This window comes from Corythoichthys intestinalis, chromosome 12 (genome assembly GCF_030265065.1).
Source record: "Corythoichthys intestinalis isolate RoL2023-P3 chromosome 12, ASM3026506v1, whole genome shotgun sequence".
Lineage (NCBI taxonomy): Eukaryota > Metazoa > Chordata > Actinopteri > Syngnathiformes > Syngnathidae > Corythoichthys > Corythoichthys intestinalis.
The window spans coordinates 12142278-12168710 of NC_080406.1; positions in this window are offsets into that span (position 1 = coordinate 12142278).

Below are 26433 nucleotides of genomic sequence, written 5' to 3' on the forward strand. Positions count from 1 at the left end.
TATGTCTGTCTTGTGTATTATTTTTCCATTTGAACAATAATTTACAGAAAAATTTGGCATATTTTAGAGATGGTTTGAATTGAAATTACGATTAATTAATTTTTAAGCTGCGATTAACTCGATTAAAAATTTTAATCGTTTGACAGCTCTAGTAATTTTGTTTCTGAATAAGGGACGATTACATTTTCCAAGGGACGGTTGGCAACACTAGCGTTCAACAAAATTTAAGATTAGTAATCAATAACATTCCTCCCAGTTAAAATGGACCTGACATACTGGAAATCAACGTGAAAGGCAGCGAATGAGTTAATAGGTGGGTAGAAACTCCAGACTCTTATTAGTAACAACAAAAACATCAACTCTCCATCATATGCTATTCAAACACAAATTATGTCATTTAGCTGTATGTTTGCTATACACTATGTATAAAATAGCACACTAAAATTAATTACACCCTTGACTGCCAGACAAATCGTCAGGATCCAGTACAAATAGGAGGGAGCGCCCTGTCCTGTTTTTAAATGCAATCCCAAATGTAAGGCAGCCCAGCCTATGTTTATGCACTCACGCTATGGTGCTCTGTCTCTGCTCTGTCCATTGTCAAAGTACAAATCCAAAGTAGTCCATAGTTCGTGTCAGGAAAACAGATTGCTGTTTATGGCTGCAAGGAACACTGACTCATGGAGTTGGCAGAAGAAAGGCTAGATAATGTGTGTCACCTATGAAAATATTTATTTTCTATCGGACAATTGGTGAAAACTTATTTCACCTCCAGTTACAATAACAGAGGAAGACAGGTGAACAAACAATGGGGCTGAGTCACCAATGTTTGCTGGAATTTTTCTTACATTTGTTCTTAAAAAAAGGTTCTATGTGGGATTTATGAAACGTTCTTAGCCCTCCTGTCATGCCATGTGTAACTCGAAAATGTAAAGTTTTTTTTTTTTTTTAATTTTTTTATTATTATTATTATTTTTTTATTTTTTTATTTTCCGGCATGAAATGGCAATTGTAATGAAAACATGTAAACAATGATTTACTTTTTCCCCCTGAAACTTTGGGATAAACGAAGATGTCAACTTGACCAGGGAACTGATGTTCTTCAGAACCAAATGTGACAGGATGGATAAAAGCCGGGAAAATGCCGGGATACACACATACTGGTCCTTCTCAAAAAAAATAGCATATTGTGATAAAGTTCATTATTTTCTGGAATGTACTGATAAAATGAGACTTTAATATATTTTAGATTCATTACACACAACTGAAGTAGTTCATGCCTTTTGTTGTTGGAATATTGATTATTTTGGCAAAAAAGTCAAGAAAAACCAAAAATCCCCATCTCAAAAAATTTGCATATCATGAAAAGAAGCTACTAACCTAATCATCTGAATCAACGAATTAACTCAATACCCCTGCGAAAGATTCCTGAGGCTTTTAAAAACTCCCAGCCTGGTTCATTACTCAAAACCGCAATCATGGGCAAGACTGCCGACCTGACTGCTGTCCAGAAGGCCATCATTGACACCGTCAAGCAAAAGGCTAAGACACAGAAAGAAATTTCTGATCCAATAGGCTGTTCCCAGAGTGCTGTATCAAAGCACCTCAGTGGGAAGTCTGTAGGAAGGAAAAAGTGTGGCAGGAAACGCAGTACAACCAGAAGAGGTGACCGCACCCTGAAAAAGATTGTGGAGAAGGGCCGATTCCAGACCTTGGGGGACCTGCAGAAACAGTGTACTAAGTCTGGAGTAGAAACATCCAGAGCCACCGTGCACAGGCGTGTGATGGAAATGGGCTACAGGTGCCGCATTCCCCAGGTCAAGCCACTTTTGAACCTGAAACAGGGGCAGAAGCGCCTGACATGGGCTACAGAGAAACAGCACTGGACTGTTGCTCAGTGGTCCAAAGTACTTTTTCAGATGAAAGCAAGTTTTGCAAGTTTTGTATGTCATTTGGAAACCAAAGTGCCAGAGTTTGGAGGAAGACTGGGGAGAAGGAAATACCAAAATGCCTGAAGTCCAGTGTCAAGTACCCACAGTCAGTGATGGTCTGGGGTGCCATGTCAGCTGCTGGTGTTGGTCTACTGTGTTTTATCAAGGGCAGGGTCAATGCAGCTAGCTATCAGAAGATTTTTCATTTTTCAGCATGAACTGGCACCTGCTCACAGTGCCAAAACAACTTGTAAATTGTTTACTGACCATGGCATTACTGTGCTCAATTGGCCTGCCAACTCTCCTGACCTGAATCCCATAGAGCAGGGGATTCAGGTTTGTTATCAGGATTGTTATAAGGCAACTGCAGAGCTTTCTGATGGGCTGATCATTTGATTCAGGTGTGCTAAAGGAGGGAGACATGGAAAACAAGCTGGATTGCGGCTCTCGAAGACCAAGGTTGGGCACCCCTGCCATAGAGTATCTGTCTGATATTGTGAAGAGGCAATTGAGAGACACCAGATCCAACACTATGGATGAGCTTAAGGCCGCTATCAAAGCATCCTGGGCCTCCATAACACCTCAGCAGTGCCACAGGCTGATTGCCTCCATGCCACGCCGCATTGAAGCATTCATTTCTGCAAATGAATTCCCGACCACGTATTGAGTGCATAGCTGATATAATTAATTGAAGGTTGACTTTTTTTGTATTAAAAAACAGTTTTTTGTATTGGTCGGATGAAATATGCCAATTTTTAGAGATAGAGATTTTTGTTTTTTCTTGACTTTTTTTCCAAAATCATCAATATTAAAACAATAAAAGACTTGCACTACTTCAGTTGTGTGTAATGGATCTAAAATGTATGAAAGTAATGTTTATCAGTACATTACAGAAAAAAATGAACTTTATCACAATATGCTCATTTTTTGAGAAGGACTAGTTCAGTAGAGGTCCCTCTTAGCTAATTGGATGCCAGCAATGCTAGGCAATAGCCAATGGCAGAGCAGCTATAAGTATGTTACGTTCAGTAAACTCTGGGAGCTGTGGATACCAGCCAGTATTTTTGTCTTTCGTATCCTGAAGTTTCTTTCATAAGAAGAGGCAATATTTTCCCTGTGAGGCGTGTCTTAACCAGAAAATTCTGTATGTAAAAACGTTCCTGAGTAGAGGTACCACTGTATTATAATAATAATAATAATAATAAACAGTTTTCACATACAAAAAAAAAAATAATTAAAGGATAACGGTTATCAGGTCGGCCGGCTCTACCAATCAGGTGTCAACCTTTTTTCTTTTTTTTTTTTTCCAGGGAGTTGGCAAACCAGGCTGTAATGTAGTACAGTGTTACCTCTACATACAAAGTTAACCCTTGTGTGATCATAAAAAATATATAACGCATCATACAATTTAACCTTGAAAAGGTTAAAGAGTTATAACAACAGATTTTTTTTTATCCATGCCCATTTTTGGCAATGGCCGTTTTTGTGTATAATACCCCTAAACATACAGTTGTTTACAATAATTGTAAATGTTTTGAGGTGCGATAACTAAGTGATTTCTGAATATTTTTTTACATTCAACCACACAAAATGATTCTGTGGCCTCAGAGCTATCCATACATATAGTTTTTATTTTTTTATTTGTATGTTTTGCCCTCTATGGACAATAAAAGCAGTACTGTGCTATAACCAAAACAAACTATGCTGCATACATACATATATATATATATATATATATATATATATATATATATAAAACATGAATTGGAACATTTCATATCACACAATTAGAGCCTTGAAAAGGTCAATGAGTTATAATAATATATATATATTTTTTATGCATGCCTATTTTTTGCGATGGCCATTTTTGTGTATAATACCCCATACATACATACATATATACATACATATATATATATATATATATATATATATATATATATATATATATATATATATATATATATATATATATATATATAAAACATGAATTGGAACATTTCATATCACACAATTAGAGCCTTGAAAAGGTCAATATTTTTATGCATGCCTATTTTTTGCGATGGCCATTTTTGTGTAAACACGCAATTTTTACAATAATTGTAAATGTTTTGAGGTGTGATAACGAAGTCATTTATGAATATTTTTTTTACTTTCAACCACTCAAAATGTTCACTGGAGTCAGAGCTATCCATACACTATAACCTTGAAAAGGAAAGTCACAACAGCTATGAAGAATTTATAACAGAATTTATATAAAGCAATCAGTCAGTGAGTCCCAGCACCACAAGCAATCCCACGTTGTGTTGACGCGTGTCCCCTGGAGGATTGCCGGTGTAGACCTCCAGCTTTGATGCGTAGGAGGTTCGAGCGTCACAAAGGGCCCAAATCTTCATGCCATACTTTGCGGGCTTTGACGGCATATATTGTTTGAAGCAGCAGCGTCCTCTAAAGGCAATTAGGTGTTCGTCCACGGACGCGTTACGTCCCACGTTATACATTTCATGCAGCCGGAAAATCCAGCTGATCCACAAATCTTAAATCGGCGACAGTTAGCTTGCATAGTACCGCTGTGGTCTAAGCAGCTTATCATCGAACCGGAGCATTCGGTTGATCTCCATGAACCCCCGATGAGCCATTGCGTCGGGGAACGTCGAACGCCCGGTCTTGACGCACCACAAGCTGCTCGTCGCTTCATGCCTGGAGCGGTACATTCCAGCTAGGACAAGCAGCCGGATATACGCCCGCAGCTCTTGAGGCGTGAGGGGAGACCAGTTCTTGAGCGATCGGAGCCCTTGGATGTTGGTCAATGCGACTATTTTCGCGACGATCTCCTGGTTTACAAATAACGCAAACGCCGTCTCCCGACTGCTCATCTAGCATCATACTGCATACAACGTGGGGATTCGCGCAGGGACGTAATGTCCAGCCACTTCATTGGTTGGATGCCATATCGCTTTTTTGTTTTCCGAGTTCCATAAGTATGATCGGCGCTGCCCGATGGATCCGACCCGACTATTATGACTCCCGTCATCCTGACGCTCCCTAGGATGACGCCGCGTAATAAGAGGAGGACCTCCTCTTTCTATCAATCGGAGCTTGACCAATCGCGGGCTAATAAATTCAAACACGAGGCGGACCAATCATAGTTGAGATTCAAAAACGCAACTCAAAACGTAACTCTCGAAATCTGAGCCAATCTCTATGCAGAACATCCGTTTGAACTAAAGACGCTCACACGCATGCGTATTGCGTAGACGTATAAAATTCAAACAAACACTTTATTTTTTTGAAAAAGAACTCGGCCAGTCATTTCTGGAGGTCCCCACCAAGCCCTACTAAAGTCCCGACCGGAATTGTTGAACACAGATGCAAAATTTTGGAGCCGGCTGCAAAAAGGCAAAATCATTTGCGAGCCTCTGGCGTTACCTAACGGTGAAGGGGTGTAAATGCTCTCAACCCAAAAATTTGGCATGCATACGTCTGAACAAGCGTAAATAAAGCAATTGATGTGGTAATCGCGGGAAATGCATTTTTGCACATTAGGTTTACAATGCATTCAAAAATTGGAATTATAATGGGTGTCTATGCTACAAAAAATGTAAAAATGCTATGTTTCAGTATCAAAAGTAAAATCTCATTGCTGCAATGCCTTAGAAAGCTCAGCAGGTGGCATTTTGAAATTCAGGACATTTTAGACACCCCCTGGAAATGGCAGCTCTCTGGTGTTTTTTTTAATATGCTTTTTCTTTGATTTAAAGGTGAGAAATTCGAAAATTTACAAAAAATGTAGACAGTGTAGCATGAGGGTTAATTTGTTCCAGGACTGTGTTTATAAGTCGAGATGGTTGTATGTCGAGCAGGATTTTCCCAAAAGAATACATTATAATTCCAATAATTTGTTCTACAGCCCGAAAACCTACACTAAATCCTTAATAAATACTGCTGGTACTATTACAAACGGCAATTACACATAGCAAAACAAAAATTTAATTATTAATAAAACCGGAATAAAAAAATAATAATTCTTGTAATGATGTAACGAACCTGGCTCTAATGTGGCGGACGTTTTTTTGCGTGCTGTACCTGAACGCACCGCATAGCTGACGCAACATTGAGATAGGTGTGTTAGAGTTTTCTGTTTTAATGTTCTGTTGGCGTCAACTGCAGCGAACAGTAGGCGTGTTGTGTTGCACAAGTTCTGAAATAAATGATTAAAAACCTGACAAAGCTGGCGATTTCTTTGGCGATGTTACTACAATAATAATTGTCACCTTAACTTAATAAAAACTGGTGAGTTTGGAGGAGGACCGTGGGGATCATAGACATTCTACGGCCATATTGTTGAGCCAGTTCACGAATGCGCTCCTCACACTCATATTTTTCTATCATTTCCATCTTAATTTCAATGGTAAGTGTCACCGTCAGATGTAGAAAAAAATGGCGAGTGTGTCGAAGCGATCGTATGTCGAGGTACCACTGTGTTAGTAAAAGGACACCATAAAGGGCTTAATGCGTTATCACTTTTCCATCACTTTGTACAGTATGAATTAGGAGTGGGAACCTCTTGGTACCTCATGATACGATACGATTTGCGATACAAAGCTCACGATCTGACGATATGGCGATACAACGATTATCGATACATTGGTCAGGAAATCATTCTAGGATATTCTACAAATAACTAATAAACAGAAAAACAAGCTTTTGCTGTGAATTGGAATGAGTTTATCACTAGTAAACGGCCAATCCATTTGAAGTGGGAGGGTGGCAGCGAATGAACATTCGTTCATTCGCTGCCAGCCCTCCTTCTTCAAATGGATTGAACGTCTATGGCGGTCCGTAGCAGCTAATGCCAGGCAATGAGGTAATTTTGGGCCATTTAAGGTCGTTTGCCTGTTGATTTTCAGTTACTTCCTGTTGATTTTGGAGTATTTTAGGGGTCACTTCCTGTTTATTTTGAGTTACAGAACAGGAAATGACCTGGGAATCACCCAAATGAATAGGAAGTGACTTAAACTCAACATGAAATGACCTGTAAATGTGCTAAAATTAACACCAATTGACCTGTGAATGTCCTGAACATCGGACAGAATGACTGTGAATGCTCTGGTTTCGAATGAACGAACGTTCCCAGTCTAAATGGATTGGGCATCGAGCATGTTGGTTCATTTTTATTTTTCTTTTTTTTTAGACATTGACACCTTTTTTAAACGATATCTCGATTCTTGGCAGGAGCATATCGATAACCTTTTGAGATACAAAGTATCACGATATATCACCATTTCGATAGTTTGTCACACCCCTAGTATGAATATCCAGCCGAAATGTATCCCTTAGTAATATTCCGGAAAATTGTACGGTTTTTTTTTTCCAATCCAGTGTCTTGTTGTGGAGTAATTAGCCACAACATATCATCACTAGGGATGGGAATCGAAATCCGATTCCAATTCGGAACCGGTTCCGAGTGTTTCGAGGCCTCGACATCAAAATGAAAAAGCCATAACGATCCCTTTAACGATTCCTAAAGACGCGTATTGCGTCGTGACATGTGTTGTTGTCCAGACGCATCAAACTAGCATGGCGCCAAGAACCACTCGCTCCAAAGTGTGACTACACTTCACCAGGAAAGAGTGTGAAAATGAAAGGTTACGACGGGTAAGCACGAGCATTGCAGCCATAAACATAACAATGACAGCACGTAGGTTCAAACGCTCGAAAGTGTGTCTTCACTTCACGAGGAAAAATTACAACAAAGCGACTTGCAGTCATTGCAAGGTGGAGATAACTGCATCGGGAGGGAATGCGACTGCGCTGTCCTCACAGAGAGGTTAAGGCTCAGTCCTGGCTATACAGCTAGCTAAACTCCCAAATGACGATGCAGAAGACGTTGGTATAATTTGCTGACTTTATTCAACCATCACTTGAAGAGTGAAACTAAGAATAGAAATGAAACAAATCAATTTCGTCCCCAATAACAAACAGGTTTGCATCAACGTAAATCAGCGATGATTAGCTGCTAATAACAGTATGGTTAGCATTCGTTCGCTAGCATTAGCACATCGTTCAAACCACTACACAACTGGATTTAAGTGTCCGATCGCGAGTGGAAACACAACAACAACAACACAAAAGATGATACATACAGGCGTTGCCTCTGTAGATATTAACATTAACAAAGAACGTAGGCTCGTAGAAGTGTTTCCCTCTCTCACTAACTCGCTCACTCACTTGGATGCGGCATTTCTTCTTTAGGTGTAAGTGCGCTCTTCTTCACGTGAGCGCGTTCTTCTTCGCGTGTGGAAGCGCAAGGGCGCCCCCACTTGAGCGTTAAGCGCCACAAAAACTAAAAGGCATACAATTCAATGTAATGGTAAAATAATACACGTTAACCCATCAGTCCCCAAACTGCGGCCGGCGGCCCAAATACGGCCCGCCTCCACATTTGGTCCGGCCATTTTGAATTTTTTTTTTTCTCAATCGTGCTGGCCTTTTCCTTGAAGAATTCAGAGAGGGTTATTTGGTTATTATCGATTTAATTAATAGTGTTTTTATTATTAATTATTATTATTTTTATTCTAAAGAATCCAGAAAGGGTTATTTGATTGTGGCTTTCTGAAAAACAATATTTTTTTACATTTATGCACTTCTGCAATCGTCACACTTTTTCTGTTACAAACTGACCCCGGCCCCTCATCAGAGAAGGGAAAAGTTATGTGGCTCTCACAGGAAAAAGTTTGGAGACCCCTGATTTCACACATATTGCCAAAGGCAGAACAAAAACCTATCTGCCAATATATACCAATATTTTTTATTTCTATTAGATAAATGTTTCAGTAAAATGTTACACATTCTTGTGTATTTGCCACTTATTGCCACAGTTAACATTGAGGCTTTGGGCCTCTTTTGATCTCGTTGTGAGTTTGTAAGGTTGTGGCTTCTGATTAAACAAACTCGATGCCAATCAAAACGTTTGCTCTTCTTTTTCCCCGAATTAGAATCGATAAGAGAATCGATAAAGAATCGAATCATTAAGCAATATCGATAATGGAATCGGAATCGTAAAAATCCTATCAATTCCCATCCCTAATCATCACAGCATACTGTATCTAAATTTGTACATGAAACCATAAAATTTCAAAGCCCTGGGAAAGATTTTCTGTGCTCATTTTTGGAGTTTCAAATTTTCCGGACCAAATGGAATGCAAACTGTCATTTGCTGCAGATACTTTTCTGTGGCAATGGGTTTAATGCAGAGGACATCATTCACGAATATGTAATATTCATATATAATGTAAAAATGTTCCAATTTATACTGCAATGGAATCTGTACATTAAGCCCTAAGTCTCTCGGTCCGTTACCATACCTTTTTATAGACATGACACTGCTTGATAAATAATATAAGAGGAAGAAGCAACATAAAGTTAGAAACAACTGTCCCTAATTTAATATTTGCATATACAGATAGTAATTATCATTTTTAAAAAGAGAAACTATGGAATCCTCAACTTCATGAAATTATGACAATTTTTGTTTACCGCAAACAGCGATTGCGTCTGTCTATTACTCAGATGATTAAGAATGCATAGGACCATCTTCGCTTGGCTCTCAAACATGTCCCAAGATGTCTGTCTGTGCTCTTTTTTTCCCTCCTGCTCAGTCTGGAATATGATTTCATGGTCTACTGAGTTAAAAGCAGTTCCTGAACCCCTGGGGGTGACTGTTTGTGTCTGTTGGCCACAAGTGTTAAAGGCTTGTCGTTCATTTTATCATTGCTTGACCTGGGACAACCCTCAACTGTTATAATTGGTTACCAACCCCGAAAAAAATGAAGACCGATTCTCTACACGAGGGTTGTTCCCTTGTATTCTTACCTTTGTTGCAATTGCCTTGATTTTGTGCCAGTTTCTTTTGTGAAACTTTTTTGGCACCATGCCCAACTTCTTTAAACTGCTCTCAAATGGCCATTGGGAACAAGGAGTACAGACTCGGGCAGAGAACTGCAGGTGTTCCCGATGGTCGTGTCCTCACCCGTTCTGCCCCGAAATGAAAACCTCTTCAGAGGACTGACACGTCCAAGGGGGTTCTACATCAGGGCCAAGAACTGAACTACAGTAGGGGGGCAGCGAGGCATTTTAGGGACAAAACGGAATCTTTGAAGGCCATCATCTGGTGACAATAACACAGCAGAACTAATTGACATAAGTGGAAAGTGCAACACAGCTGCAAATCTGAGTCCACAATGACACAGCATGTCATCGCTGGCAAGTGAGTACTTTTAGAGATATTTTCAGTTTTAATAGATTGGAAAATCACAAATGGTATACAGCAACTACCGGGTCACGGACCGGTACTTGTCCGTTGCACATTTGCTACGAGGCCGCAGGGAAATTCTCGGTTTTGACGTAGGCACTAGGAGTGCAACGGTTTGCGGTTCAAAGCCGAACCGTACGGTTCGCTCTGTACGGTTCAATACGCATCTATGAACCGCGCCTTTTCGGTTTTGCAATTAATTTATTCCGAACGCTTGTGGAATGAATTGGTCGAGCTCTGTGTGCGACGTGAAGCACACCCGTGGAGAAATTCCCGCCCCGCCGGAAGTAAATGTCCAATCGCTGTCAAGCACCTGTGTAATAGAAGCCGAGTAACGCCCTCTCTCGCTTACGAGAAAAGTGAAAGTGAAACAAGAAAGAAAACAAAAAGCTATGAAGAGCGGAGGAGTAGAGAGACCGAATTTTGAGGAAGCACTGGCTTCTTTCAAATCTGCGGTGTGGCAACATTTCGGTTGGCAACACTTATAACATGACTCCGGCACCTCAGCCGGCATCACCCACAGATATCACTTTCTCAGAGCAGGACAACCCCGGAGATGACACCAGTGAAAACACACGGCGGGCTTCATTAATTTATTTGCAACGCTTGACCCGCGTTACATTGTTCCCTCACGGATATTTTTCTCCAACAACGTACTCCCCGACATTTATGAAATGGCACGCAAAGCCATCGAAGATGACTACGCTAAAGCACATAGTTTCGCCGTGACCACTTATAGTTGGACGTCCCATGCTACAGAGTGCTACTACCTAACTGTGACGGTCCACTATAATTCATACCTGTCAAGTTGTACGGTCTCAGCGTAATTTGTACAAGTGAGCACTGATTTTTAAATGTGTGCGTCGTACGTTACGTTCAATTTCTTCACGTTTTTCGTGCATTACGTTTGTTTTCCTCCGTTCGTTAATACGTTGTTTGAATGACGCGAGAAAAGTCAAAAGCACGGTGAGGGAAGAGTGTTTGTTGTGACGCTGTAGCAAACGCGATGCTAGGCTAGGTGGCTCCAATATTTCCTGGCTGTAGCCGACAGCCTACAACCTACGCCTAGATATCTCATGTATATAGAACTACATGCGAAATGACAGACTCGGTAGCGTTAGTAAACAGCCGCCATTTTAGAGCAGTAAACTTCTCAGAAAGGCTCTGTTGTAGTGAACCTTCCTAGTGAACCTAAGTAACTTTTTATCTAAAATACTCCTAAATCGGCAAAATCTTGACTTCAGTTTATCTTTAAATGATGAAACAGTTTTAAAATTTCACACGACAAAAGTAGACAGAAGGGAACTAATGCAAAAACTGGAGCAATTTTATCAACTTTAATGGTTGATTCAGAACATTAAATGACCTCCAAACATAGCAAAGGTTAGTATGTTTTTTTTTTTGGGGGGGGGGGGGGGGGGAATGAAACAAAAACAAAAACATGAAAGATAACACCAGTTACTGTGCCAAGTAACTTTTTACTACTGTGTGTGTATTTCAGTAGTCACTAAACTAGCCAAAGAGCTAAGAGGCATTTTAACAGTCGAACATGTTTACATTTTAAGTGTTTATTTCATTGTCTTTAAAGCAAAATAAAGGCAGTTTAAAAAAAAAAAAAATGCAAAAAGCAAACTGAAACCGAACCGAAACCGTGATCCCAAAACCGAGGTTCAAACCGAACCGTGGGCTAACTGAACCGTTGCACCCCTAGTAGGCACATCAGATTTGTTCCCAGATATAATAAGTAGAGAGCGACAGATACGTGTTTTTCAAGACCGATACCGATTCTTAGTAATTAGAGGGGCCGATAACAGATTTTTGGACCTGATATGCATCTGCAGTAAATGTGTAAAAATTGAATAATGCAAAACATTGAACTTTATTGAAATGCCTAAAGTGTCAGGTGCGTGGACGAGGTGGACCCAAATGCTGGGAAACGGGGAGGCAAGACAAGGTGGTGATCAACTACAAATGCTTTAATAATCGTAGGAAAAATACAAAGGTGAAACAAACAGGGGATCCAAAACAGCAAATAAAACATAACTCTAGGGTACTAACAAAAAAAAAAAAAAAACGGGTATCAAACAAGCGTGTAGGTTTGCATAGGGACGGGAGGGACATAACACTAACAACTTTTCAGATGCTCAAATTTTCCCCGCCATCTTTTAAGCAATCTTATTTGCATTATATAAAGAGTTTCAGTTATGTATATAGGTAATTTAGATTGTCTTCCCATATGCTGTAATGATTGAATAGACCCTACAATTATTAAGTGAATAATTTTCATTATGTTCAGTCTTATCCCTTTTCACTTGCTGAATGTTCCAGTCCATTTTTTCCCCCTAAAACGAACGTTTGGCTGATGACTCGAAGCCCCCCGTCCAGCCACAAAGACACACAGCCTCGACAGATTGATGTCGACAACATGCTGCCTCCTCCACCGCCTTCAGTGAAGAGGGATATAAGAAGTTGTTTTTTTGGGGGGGGGCCAGCACTGTAATTCATGTAAAAAGACGTCAATGATGTGGAAGTGGGGGAAACACCACTAATTTTGCTACTGAAAGTCTGACCTGCATCAGAGTTAACATAACATTAAATTTGCTAACCAGCAAAACTACTGCGGTCAGGCCAGCCTCCACGAGGAACAATGAAGTCAAGCTAGCCGTCCCTTATTTGGATCGTTTGCATTATGTGCATTACGGTAATATCGTCCTACCAATGTTGAGTCCATTTTTCCCCCCTCAAACAAACGTTTGTTTGGCTGATGACTTGAAGCCCCCCGTCCAGCCACAAAGACACACACACATACTCACACAACCCCGACAGATTCATGTTGACAACATGCTGTCTCCTTTGCCCTCTTCGGAGAATAGGGATATTGGAAGTTTTTTTTTTTTTGTGGCCAGCACTGTAAGTCATGTAAAAAGATGTCAATGTTGTGGAAGTGGGGGAAAAACCACTAATTTTGCTACAGAAAGTCTGACCTGCATCAGAGTTAGCATAACATTAAACTTGCTAACCTGCAAAACTACTGCGGTCAGGCCAGCCTTCACAAGGAACATCGAAGTCAAGCTAGCCGTCCCTTATTTGGATCACTGTTTGCATTATGTGCATTACATAAGATCGTCCTACCAATGCTGAGACCAAACTACGCCACAGGTGTCAAAACTTTACCCTTTACCCGGTGACAAGATTACACATATCATCTTTGAAGCCTCATCACGCTGTAATTACGTCAACCACGTGCCGCTGATTGGTCTCATTTGAAAGTGTGGATGTTGAGGTCCGCGCCCATTTAGTAAAACAGGAGATAGTGTCATTTTTGATTTATTGTCCTCATAAATAAGCATTAAAACGCTGCATGGACCATGTGTTTATGTCCATATTTCCATAATTTCTTGTCCTTTTTCAAACCCGAAAGCACCACGAAAGACTGAGCACAGCACTACTGTATGGTACCCACTGATTCTCATGACTACACAAAACAGCTTGAATGCAAATTCTCCCATGCATTTACATAAGCAAATCCCAACAAGAATATTTCCATATCGAGGGACGTTCCTGGTTGCGGGGAGCCGGTCCTTAGGGTGATACTCAGTGTTGTATGCTATGAATCTTACGCATGCTTTAAGTATATAAAACGAAAAATATTTCACTGCTTTGTTGTGCTGGTCTCTACACTTGCTCATTTTCCGAGAAACAACAATATACCGTCGTCATGGACGATTGAAGCTTCTATTTAAGAGTTAAATTTGTGCATTTAATTCCTTGCTATGTACTTAAACTGGTCAGGCATACCGTTTTGGTCTTGCACAATATAAAAAAGGAATCCTAATTAAACTAAATGGAGTGTGACCAAATTCCACCATGACTCTCCCAGAGCAAGGTGTTCATTAGAGAGCTAGCCATTTACTGACCCCACCTAGCTGCTTCTAAACCTCAAAAGTTGATTACGATTACAATCTCCTGTTCTGGTTATGTAGACAGACATTGGAGTACCACCAAATGTATTACATTTTGCTGGAGTGATTTGCATGTACATATTGTATTTCCTTAAAGGGAACTACAGAAAAAAAGACGTAGTTCTTAAAATATAAACGTTATTGTGTATTAAAATAACGTAATTTTTGGACTATAAGCTGCTACTTTTTTCCTTCCGTCTCTTCTTTGACAGCAGCGGAAAATATATAATTATAGTTATAGTTATGACATGACACTATCATGGGCATTACTGAATGCTTATGACAGATGTCATTAAGTGTCATCCGGCAAATTATGTCACTAACTACAATTATGTCCAGCTCGGATCTTTTACATCCATTCAAAAGTGAGATAATTTGCCGGATAACACTAAATGACATCTGCTATAAGCAATAATTAATGCTCATGACAGTGTCATGTCATAATTATGATTGTCTAATGACAGTCCTATGGCACCACTGTCATATAAAGTGTGACCAAATACCATAACTAGCAATCAATGAAACAACTGGAACAGTAACTGAAGATATTATTAGCACAGAACAGAAATTTTGATTGTTATTTACATCCGTAGCGCTGCGATGCATGCTAGGAGCCATGTTTGACACCAACAGTGTAGACAGCAGGTGGCAGCAGAGGTTCACTGTCTCCCCCAAGCCAGCAGTGATGGGCAAATGAAGTGTCTTGAAGCAATGAAGCTTTGCAGCCAATTGGTTCAAAGATTCATGGTGGTTCCTTTGGTCTTATGACATTTGTATGATGCCGCTGTAAAATAGAGTATTGCCGGTTGATATCTTTTGGTGTACATATCCCATAATACAGTGAGGACAGCTGCGGTTTATAGTCCAGTGCAGCTTATCTATGAACAAATGTTGTTTTTGTGTCAAATTTGGTGGATGACGGCTTGTAGTCAGGTGTGCCTAATACTGCAAAAACTGCGGTAATTTGATATTAAAACTCCTCTTGATGTTTTCGTTTTTATACAATTTGGAAAATTAGTTTAACCAGTAGGTCACCAATGGCGCTGACGTCACTGGGTTACACTGCCGGGCTTCCAAAGTATGACTCTAGTCTTATAAACATGTCATCTGTTCAGCCCTTTCAATTTTAACACGAGAGGAACATTAATAAGCCTGACAGGCCTGTCAATATTTCACAAAACAAGCGGCAAAAGCAAATTTAACAGGAAAGACAGGATGAGACAAGAGTAGGACAAAACCTGTGTTATCCCAAAATGTGCTACACCAGCGAAACGTTCTACAAGAGGCGAATTTGACACCCGAAGTACTACCGTGTGCTTTCAGCTTGTTTTATTTAGATGCATACAGACAGAACATACAAAAGATGCCTTAAGAAAATACTTAAACGTACTAATATCAAATAAGGGATGTGTAAATATGCTACGTGACTAATGTGGTCAAAAGATCAACAATCTACTTTAAAGCTACCACAAGAAAACACAGTGCTTAAAAGTATGAGAGGGAAGTACATGCAAAAAATATTTTGAGGCAATGAAAAGGTTAAAAAAAAATCAATAAAAAAATAAATAGTAAGTACTTGCCGCCTTTAATCGATGTGCGCATTGGACGTCTCGCCGTGTAAAAGGAATTGCAGAACACCGGTAGTGTTCGTCCAATGACAGTGACAAACTACGTCATCACCCCGAGCAACCATTGCGCGTATAAAACATGCCGTCCTCCGTAGGTCAAAACATGTACTAAATATTCCAGATTTTTAAATCAATGGCAATATTGTATGTGTTTCTAATAACATATTTTAATAAAAGAGAACAATTGTGGCTTATTAGAGCCTACAAGTCTTTAAATCCGAGGTTCCGAGATTTCCAAACAAGCAGCACTAGTTTTTTTTAGGGCTAACCTTCAGATTACTAAGTCCTTACTTAGTCCCATGGCATTTTTGACATGTGACATCTGAGCTAGTGAGCCCAACTTAAACATAACTGGCAGCTGACAGCTCTCTGCAAAGTATCTATCGCCATGGATTTGTTGATGTGGAGGAAACAGCAGTTCTGGGATTGTGTTGATTCTTGTGAATGTTGTCCGTGGCTTTAGAACCAAACAAAAATAGACTTACAGCCATAGTTTTCGACATTAAACTCAACATTCATAGGTAAAGAGTTTCTTGAGTGCTTTAAGACAATGCACAATTGTAGCGGAAGTAATCTTGTATTACAAACGTAATCTCAGAGAATTTCAAGTTGCAACTGCAACTGAAGAACACAAGTCAAAATTTAGTTGCTATATTGATCAAACTTCACTCATTTCACTATTAAATGTCATGCCTTCGAAAAAGTGTTAATGGGTCCACTTGTTTCTTATGTTCTATGTTTTCCCCTCATCTCATATTCCACTGTTCTCCACATGGTTATCATATTTAAATGCGATCCAGCAGCTGTTATTGAAGATTTTAAAGACACGGCTCCTGTTAATTGTAATAATATGCTCGTAAATTTAACAAATTCATTCCTTATGAGTGAGGCTTTTTTATTTATAATCATTTTCTGCAATTGGATACTAAAATAAAGGTGGTATACTGTATGTGAGTACATAGCTATAAAACAGAAGAATTATATATTAATACAAAATATTAAATCCGCCTATCAAAGTGTGATTAGGAGACTTACTCGAGACTCAAGTGAACTAGCCTCTAGGCAATCAGTAGTAAAGCTATTTTTATTTGTCAGCTCAATCTCTATGGAGACATGGGTGTGGATGGAACGTCCAAATGGAAACCTGGCAAGCCCGGATCAGAAACCTGTAGGGATTCTCCTGTCAAAATTAGGGTGCTCCCATAAATATGCCGTTCGACTATATATCAACAGTGAAGGGAACACAACCTTCAGAGATTTTCTTGTTGGGCCAAAATGTCTTTCCGATTTTGATACGGAACGGATCAATAATATAAAAGAAGCTGTATTTTAAATATCATTTTTATCCCCCTGCGCAAAACCCCTCCTTTCGGTCACATTGAAATCATCGCTCTGCTCTCCTCAAGGAATAATGAGTGTTCATTTTCAGGTAGTCCCCGGGTTACGATGTACCAGACTTACGTGATTTCGACTTTATGACGCCGGCGTCTCGTCCATACGGAGCCCCTAAAGCAGAGCTTCTCCATTATTTTCTGTTACACCCCCCCTCCATGAAGATGTAAAAGTTTCGCGCCCCTCCAACTCTCTGCCGCCACTGTAAATAGTACCATTTGACTCTAAAATTACTATTATACTCTAAGTACACCTCTGCATAACATTGTAATTTTTATATTAAAGGAAAAAAAGTGATATAAATCAATTTAGAATAAAGTATAACTTTATTAACATTGTTTTGTCTGTAAAAGAAATGAGTTAAGGTGCATCAATGTGCCTGAATAAAAAACACATCCAAATTGGAAAAATACACTCAAGGTACATTTTTTGACCATTTGATACTGAAAAAAAAAAAAAAAACTTAATAAAATCAATCAATAATAACACATTCAAATTAAACAACAGTGTCATTGGACGGAGAGACAGTTTTTATTTTTGCTGCAGGCAGTATCAGCTCCTTTGCTATGGTGTGGGGTTATTTTGCACTGAGCATGCTAACAGTGCATGGTGGTTTACTGCTTTAACAATGACAACGAGGGACGATTGCTAGCAATATTCGGCAAGTTTTCGCTAAAAAAAAAATCAAGCTGCTTATCAATGTAATTGGGGTCAGATGTCTAAGTCACGTCTTAATTGGTTTGACTTCCTGCTGTCGGCTGCTTCTTCTGTTCAAGAATACTGCACACACTCTGAAAATGACAGCGCTACTGCCACCTACTGAGTGGGTGTGCAAGTACACTTTATTCTCGTACGGCAAAAAAGTATGTTTCCCTGAGGTCACATGCGCCACCCCCGGCATGGCTCTGCATCCTGCACTATTTGAGAAGTACTGCCCTAAAGGGACATCAACAGAAATAACAAATGTAAGAAATCTTGTGTGCACCAGAAACTAACTGGTAAACATTAGCATTATATAGCATTTAAACTAGCAGACTTTTGCTATGCAAGTTAGCCAATTGTTGTAAACATTAGCATTATACAGCATTTAAGATAGTGGACTCTTGCTACGTCTGTGATATACGAAAAAAAATCAACTAATCTATAACTGTAGACAAGATGAACTCAATACAATCTTTTTGTTATGCAAGTTAGCCAATTGTTGCATTGTTCCAATTGGATACTTGCATTGCAAAAGTCACTGGCTTAAATGCTATATAATGCTAATGTTTACCAGATAGTTTCTGATGCGCACTAGAAACAATTTGGTGCCCGCAAGATTGTTTTTTGGTGCGCACAAGATAATTTCTGGTGTGCACCAGATTGCTTAAATTCATTTTATTTCTGTCAATTTCCATTTATGTGCTTCGTATGTCCACCATTTTCTCTCATGTAATTTCTTTTTTTTTTCTTTTTAACAATGCTGTCTTTTGTTTTGTGATGTATGCTTTTATTTTGGCGCAGGAAGCATAGAGCAGGAAGTACCTCCGCACGTTAGCAAGAGCGCATGTACACACGAAGAAGAACGTATTTGCACACACGAGGAAGAGTGAATTAGCTCCTACGAAGAAGTCCCACAGCCGAGTCAAAAAGAGAAGAAGTTGACAGCTACAAACCTGCGCGCACATTTGTTGCCTTTGTAGCATCCACAGACGCAACACCTGTATATAACACCTTTTGTACTGTTCATTGTGCGTTTTCTATTGTCCTTCAATACTTGGGGCGAGTTTATGTGATCGTTTTTGATGATGTTCGGACGCTAACTGATACATGCTAATCGTTTGTGTGGATTGGTATTGCTGTATAAGCAGTAATAAGCAGCAGTTTTTATTTTAGTTTTATTCTGCAAGTGTTGATGTCATGAGCAGCTGAATAAAATCTGCAAACCACATGGAAATCTGACAGTCATTTCGGAGTTCAGCTCACTGTCTAGCTAGGACTTAGCTCCACTGTTTTGGCGAGGATAGTACAATGATGTAAAATATATGTTTTTGGATAGTTATTTTGAAATTTAAGGGTACTTAACTCATTTGCTCCCAAAAACATATAAACACATTCTATTTTTAATTGCTTCATTGTCCCAAAAACGTATTTATATGTCTTTTGCGTTTTTGTTTTTTTTACAAGAGGCATCAAGAGGTTCCGATCAATCTTAGATACTGTACAATTCACAAAGCTCATTTTAAAGCAATAAAACTGGCCACTGGAGGGCAGTAGCGCATTTGGTAGGACCCACAACCCTACTCAACGGCAACCAATGGCTAAGCCGCAAAGCCGGGGAGAGGGCGGAAGACGACCGAATGGATGACAGGCGGCGGACGACCGAGCAGTAGAACCTGCAGGACGCCCAGGCTGCCAGGTGCTGGACGACAGAGCAGAACGAACGGGATCACTAGATGCCTTTTAGTCCATGCTGCTCGCAAGCAGAGCCCGCAGAGATTCAACATAACGTCATCTTTCAGTTAGTTATGCGTCAATAAATTGTTACTTTGCTATCAAAAGCTCTATTTGTCTTGTTGTTTGTTATTTTGTAAAAGGAAAACATTACTTAACATGTGTTAAAGTCAAAGTTATGTTTGAAATGTATGCGTTCACAAAAAGCTCAATTTCTCCATTTCTTAATCAGAAATTGGAAAAATGATCAAACTAAGCTATTTTCTAATGCTGATTTCTAAAGAATGGAAAAAGATATGAACTTACTTTTTTTTTCTGTTGAAAGAAGAGTCTAATCTTTCTTTTGATGGGTTCCATGTTTATATACAGTAGCAATAGAACAGAATTTTCTGTGGGCCTTGCAAAATCAGTCAAAATCCAGTAAAATGGCCGGGAGCGAAGGCCTTGCTCCGGTGAAAATGGCTGGGAGTGAATGAGTTAAAGGGTTAATTCTGACTTACGCAGAAATTCGGGTAACGTCTCCAGCGTAGGAACGGAAGTCGTTCATAACCCGAGTACTACCTGTAGTTTCTCAGTTATCTAAAGGAAGAACGAATTGAACACTCATCTGTGGAAGTAGTGTGCTTGCCATAAATGTTTACCATCCGAAGATACAGTTCCACTGCCATTTTCTTGTGTCAGGTTCCATTCCCATGTCAGTAGAATGCTAATATGCTCGTACAGCTCCCACCAGACATGCTGGGAACGCCGTGGACATTGGGCTGAGCTTGAGCAGGTCCCTGTCATGGAATGTTTTCTTTGGTGTCACTTTCTCATTCCTTCCAGTGTCTTAGTAAGTGCATCGGCATAAGCAGGCTCCAAGTGCACTGAAATATTATTAGAAGGACCATTATTATGCCATATACTTTTTCAAGTCTGCGACCTAAAAGTAGTTGACCTCCACAAATTAAATATCAAATGGGCAGATTATGTAAATGTACAACTAATAGGTTTTATTGTGCCATTTATGTACAGTATGTACATACATAGGTGGGAGCAATCCACAATGATCTTTCAGTGGTTCCTTCAAAATACTACATTCATGAGTTAGTGGTATTGGTGCTCTTGAAAATACAGATTTAAAAAAAATATAATAATAATGTATTATTTTACATTATTTTTTTTGAAAACCCAAACAGACTTGACTTCTGTCATTCAAGCCAAAAGTAACATCGGTTAAAAGGGGCGAGTACTTATTATTATTATTTTTTTTTTTTATTGTGTCTTTTATTACCGTTTCATTACCTCAAAAATACTTTTTGTATGTGTTTCCCTCTCATACTTTTATGCATTGTTTTCTTGGGGTAGCTTTAAAGCAGATTGTTGATCTGTTGATCACACTAGTCACATAGCATATTTAAACCACCCTTATTTAATAGTACAACATTTAAGTATTTTCTTAAGGTATTTTTAGCATGTTCTGTCTGTATGCATCTAAACAAAACAAGCTGAAAGCGCACGGTAGTACTTTGGGTCTCAAATTCGCCTCTTGTAGAACGTTTCGCCAGTGTAGCACACTTTTTCCCCAACTCTCTTCTTGTCTCATCCCGTCTTTCCTGTTCATTTTGCTTTTGCTACTCATTTTGTGCAGTATCGATTGTGCTGTCATGCTCATTAACGATACTCTCAGGTTCTAATTGAAAGGGTTGAACAGATGACATTTATGTCGCTAGAGTCATACTCTGAAAGCCCCGCAGCGTAACTATGTGACGTCACCGCCCTGCGACGTCAACAGCAATAGCGACCTACTAGTTAAACTAATTTTACAAAGTATATAAAACGAATACATCAAGAGGGGCTTCAATATCAAATTATTTTAACTCATAACAACGTTTATTTTTTTTTAAGAACTACAAGTCTTTCTATCTGTGGATCCCTTTAACCCCGTCCACAAAGAAATCTCTGAACAGAAGATAACGTCACACCCAGAATGTTAGCGGTCTGCAGAGGTGAGTAGAGTAGCTAAAAATTTTACTCAAGTAAGGGAAGCGTTACTTCAAAATAATATTACTCAAGTAAGAGTAAAAATAGTCATTCAAAAAATGTACTCAAGTACAAGTATCCAGTGAAAAGAATACTCAAATAATCAGTAACATTTTAAGTAACTGCTTATTTTTGATTTTTTGCAAACAATTATATATTTTTTTCCTCTCCGTACAAACTTATCTATATGAACTGTTGTTATAATAATGTAATGACATGACATATTCCCCATTCACTGCGTCACGGCTTCCCGAAAAGTGCCGTCCAACACTTCGCTTCATCTATTAGCAGTCGGTCACATGCAGCGATCTAACGCCGGATTTAGGTTGAAAAAGTACGAAAGCTGTACTGCATACACACAGGAAGAATTGTCTCAGGAGTGATTTGTTAGAGGATTCAAGGAAATTATTATATTTTTCGTATCATGCATGCCTTTTGAAAAAATCAATAGCCGCTACAGCATTGGCATTATTCTTCGCAATATTTAAGTAAAATAAATGCTACCTACACGTTTTTTTTTCTTTTTTTTTCTTTTAACCAAGAATCTAGACTCGTTTACGTCCATATTCATAAAGAATTCAGGGATTTAAGCATTTATTCACAAGAATTTTCAATGGAAAAAGCTCTGTTTAATTATGGCGGCCGCTAATTTCCTTACTTACTAACCTCATAATCCGCTATATTTACATAAAATAAATGCTACTTGCACGTTCTTTTTTGCTTTTAACCAAGAACCGAGACTGTTTAACGTCCATATCTATGAAGAATTAAGGGATTTAAGCATTTATTCACAAGAATTTTCAACGGAAAAAGCTCGTTTACATATGGCGGCCGCTAATTTCCTTACTGACTAGCCCCATAATGCGCAACATTTACGCAAAATAAATACTACCAGGAATTTTTTTTTTGCTTTTTTTTTTTTTTGTTGCTTTTAACCAAGAATCGAGACTGTTTTATGTCACTATATATAAAGAATTCAGGGATTTAAGCATTTATTCACAAAAAATTTCAACTGAAAAAGCTCTTTGTGTTTCCACTCGGTCAGCTTTGACGGAGATAGGCCCCCTATGTATCGGCCCCGCACCCCGTTTCCTGTCAATACATTATGAAGCCTATGAATAACCCATTGCATAACAACATTAAGCCAAAGAAATTTTTATAAAATCATTAATTTAAAGAGAGAAAAAAAAGACCTAATGAAGCATTATTCGTCCAAAGAGCACGAGTGCCCACTAGTGGAGAAATAGTTCCTAGTTTGAATAGTGAATACTGTAGTTCCTTCATAGTTAGTCTTATAAATTAGAAGGATCATATCTACGGTTTTCCGCGGTCAATCGGTGCCAAATGAAAACTGGGAGAGAAATTTAAATCCAAGCTTTTGATTCATGTTGAGGGCAGCGCTCTATGTCAAATACTTCATTTGTTACGGTGCTTTAATGGCGCGTGATTGAACAGGCTTTTGTGATCATAGAACGGCAAGCTTGTGTCTGATTGGTTTAATGGAGTCATGTGATTATTTTTGCAACGTCTCATTGGTGAAATTAGTAGCGCTACTGTTGGCAATAGCATCTCTAGCAAAAAAAAAAAAAAATCTTATATGCAGAATAAAGAGGAAACATGTAACAACTCTTGTGTAACCCAAAGTAGCAGAGTAAGAGTAGCGTTTCCTCTTCACTAATCAAAAAGTACGGCTTCGTAAAACTACTCTTAGAAGTACATTTTTCTCAAAAAGTTACTCAGGTAACTATAACGGAGTACATGTAATGCATTACTACCCACCTCTGGCGGTCTGCAAGCATGCTATCCATATTCTTTCTGTTCTCTTGTTGCCGTGAGACTATTCTGTCATTCTGTCAACATGTACTAGCAAGCTGATGCATTGTTTTGGGTGGAATAGCTTAAAAAAAAACAGCCAGATTTGCATGCCAAATTCATTTTCTACATGTAAATTACATTAGTGCAGTCATTTTCATTGTTTGACAAGGACACCATTTAATAGCACCTTTAAATTTCTGCATAGCAAGTCCAAAATTGACCACTTAGGTTTGGCTCACTTCTAGTGACTTTGTATTGGTTTTATGCAAATTAGTGTACCTGGTATCTTTCCACTACATGATCTCAATGTGAGTCATACTACGCATCTGTTCTTTTCCACGACCTGTCCACTGATTGCACGACATTTACATAAAATTATTATGATGCAGTAGAACAGCACTTTGAGGAAGCTTGGAGTGAGAAGCTGTACTAAAGTAGTCCGTCTTGAAATTGACTCATGAAAATGTCCCTGTATTTCACCATTTACTTACCATAAGTTTTTCTTCCAATTAGCCCCACAGCGTATACCTCCCAGATTGTGATCAATAAAACATTACTAGGGGACCTCAGGTTCTCTCTCAAGGCAACTGCACTCCTCCCCGTCATCTCTCTCTCCTCCACCCCGACCGTGGCGTTTATTCAGCTTGATGAGGTCATGTTTGAACCATCCTTCTTTGGGTATTTGTGTGATACAGGCCCCAACAGAAGGGAGCCAAACCTCTGCTGATGAGGTCAAGATAGTCTGGGGCATGTTTCCACAGATTTCCCCAGGGAAATACGGTATATCTTGATAGGTGTGTCTGCTGTTGTGTGAGGAGACATACTCATACGACCTCTTCATTAGCAGATTATAATGATGATAATGACAGTGTAAATGTAATGACTCCTAATGTAGATGCTCTTTTTTTGGACGACTATTGCTGTGTTATAACAAAGGAATGCAAAACATACCGCGGGCGAGTCAATTAGGGCATATGGCTGAGTGGGATTACATTTTGGGAGAATGTAGTTGTCAAATTAAAGAAGATTGTTTTAATTTCTTTCAAGATTATCGAAAAATTGCATTTTAATGTCAGTCCAGGTCATGCTTAGGCATGCTAGACAACAACAAGATGTAGTACCGACAGTACTTACTATATATTCTTGATTAGATTTTTTTCTGTAAGTGAACTGAAGTGACTTTATGTAAAAGTGTTTTATTCAAAGATATGTTTACTAAATTGAAATTTTAATAATAAACATGGGTTTGAATATTGATACGTAACTCTATGGATAGTAACAATGTGGTTAAATTTTAAGGCTTTTAAAACATAACGCCTAAAACCAGGTCTGTCAACAGACTTGCAGGGCAAGAGACCATTATAGGTCCTCCACCCCACCCCACCTCTGCCACCGGCTTGTCACGACAACATACGCAGTACTTTTAGCGTTTGCTATAATACACAGTGGGTTGTAAACCCCAGAAAAATCCAGCCGCCGGACCCTAGTCTGTTCAGCCTCACACACCTGCTCCCCACAGACTACATCCCTGATCTCCCATCACCTTCTCTTTCCTCGGCTCAACGCTAGCAGCGTCTTGTCATACCGCAGCTCAATAGCGGCCGGTGACAGACTCGAATCGGGCTTTGGTCACGTTGATCGCGAGTAGGAGTGGGAACCTCAGGGCACCTCACGATACGATACGATTCGCGATACAAGGCTCACGATAACGATTATATCACGATACAGCGATTATCGATATATTGGTCAGAAATTGGATACAACTGTTGAAACGAAAAAAGAAAAAAAAAGATTTAAAAATAGAAAAAATACTGTTTAAGTCATTTATTAAACAGTGACACCTTTTCTGTGCAACATTGCTGTAAAATATAAATCTACTGCAAAGTGTGCCCCTGCACATATAGAGGAAACCAACCACGACCACTGATATCGCTTGGAGAGATCATGATGAATGGCACCCTTAATTTCTTTAAAGTTTTAAATCTTTAAAAAAATAAAAAAATAAAAAGTGCCGTAGGTGTCAGCAGTTGAGCTTGGAGTGGGGCAATGATAAAATTGGTGGGTCTTTTCTTCGTATATGACCTTTGTTGCTTGGTTTGAGCACTTCCGCTATCTGCTTCAGCATTTAAGATGTCAGACTTGCTCAGTCACAGTCTTCCTCACCTTAAAAACAACAAAATAAAACAAAAAATATTAGCTACTTCATAGCGTTTGAGTTGAAATCCTGATTTTTTTTTTTTTTTTGTGTGTTGGAAGTATTGAATTAAAAAAAATATGAATTGAATGTATAGATATTAAAAATTCAATAATTACCTATTTTTAATATGTAGGCTACATCAATAATTACCTATTTTTATTTAATATGTAGGCTACATTAATTATCATGCACATCACTTTATATATCTTGGAACCTATTCAAACCATTTTTATAGCTTATTGTATCAAAATGACAGTAATAACTGTTTGTGGAGTAAACTAGATTGAAATTGGTTCTCAAATAAATCGGTTAATTCATGTGGGCTTGTTCGATATTCATTTTCATCCAGTTTAGGGTCCTGGTTAATTTTATATCATTCAACACCAAATGTCATCAAAATAACACATGTAAATTAAAAAGTCAATTACATTGCAAAACTTTCTTACCTCAAGTGATGAAAGCGAAGCTCACAAACTCCAGTGTCCACTACGTCACCAGCTCCCAGTGAAACTTATTTTTCTTAGACAATTCTTGCATACAGCAAAGTCCTTGTTCACCTTACTTCCTTTCTTGTTGGTGTAAAATCTAAAGTGTGTCCCCATGTGTGATTTGTAGCAATATTTTTCTCATTTTTTCCTCCACCGTTCTCACGGAGCTTTTTTATTTTTTCAACCCACTTGGAGCTCCCTCTCTTCTTCTCTAGACAACTTGTGCACACTTTACCCTCACCGCCACTCCC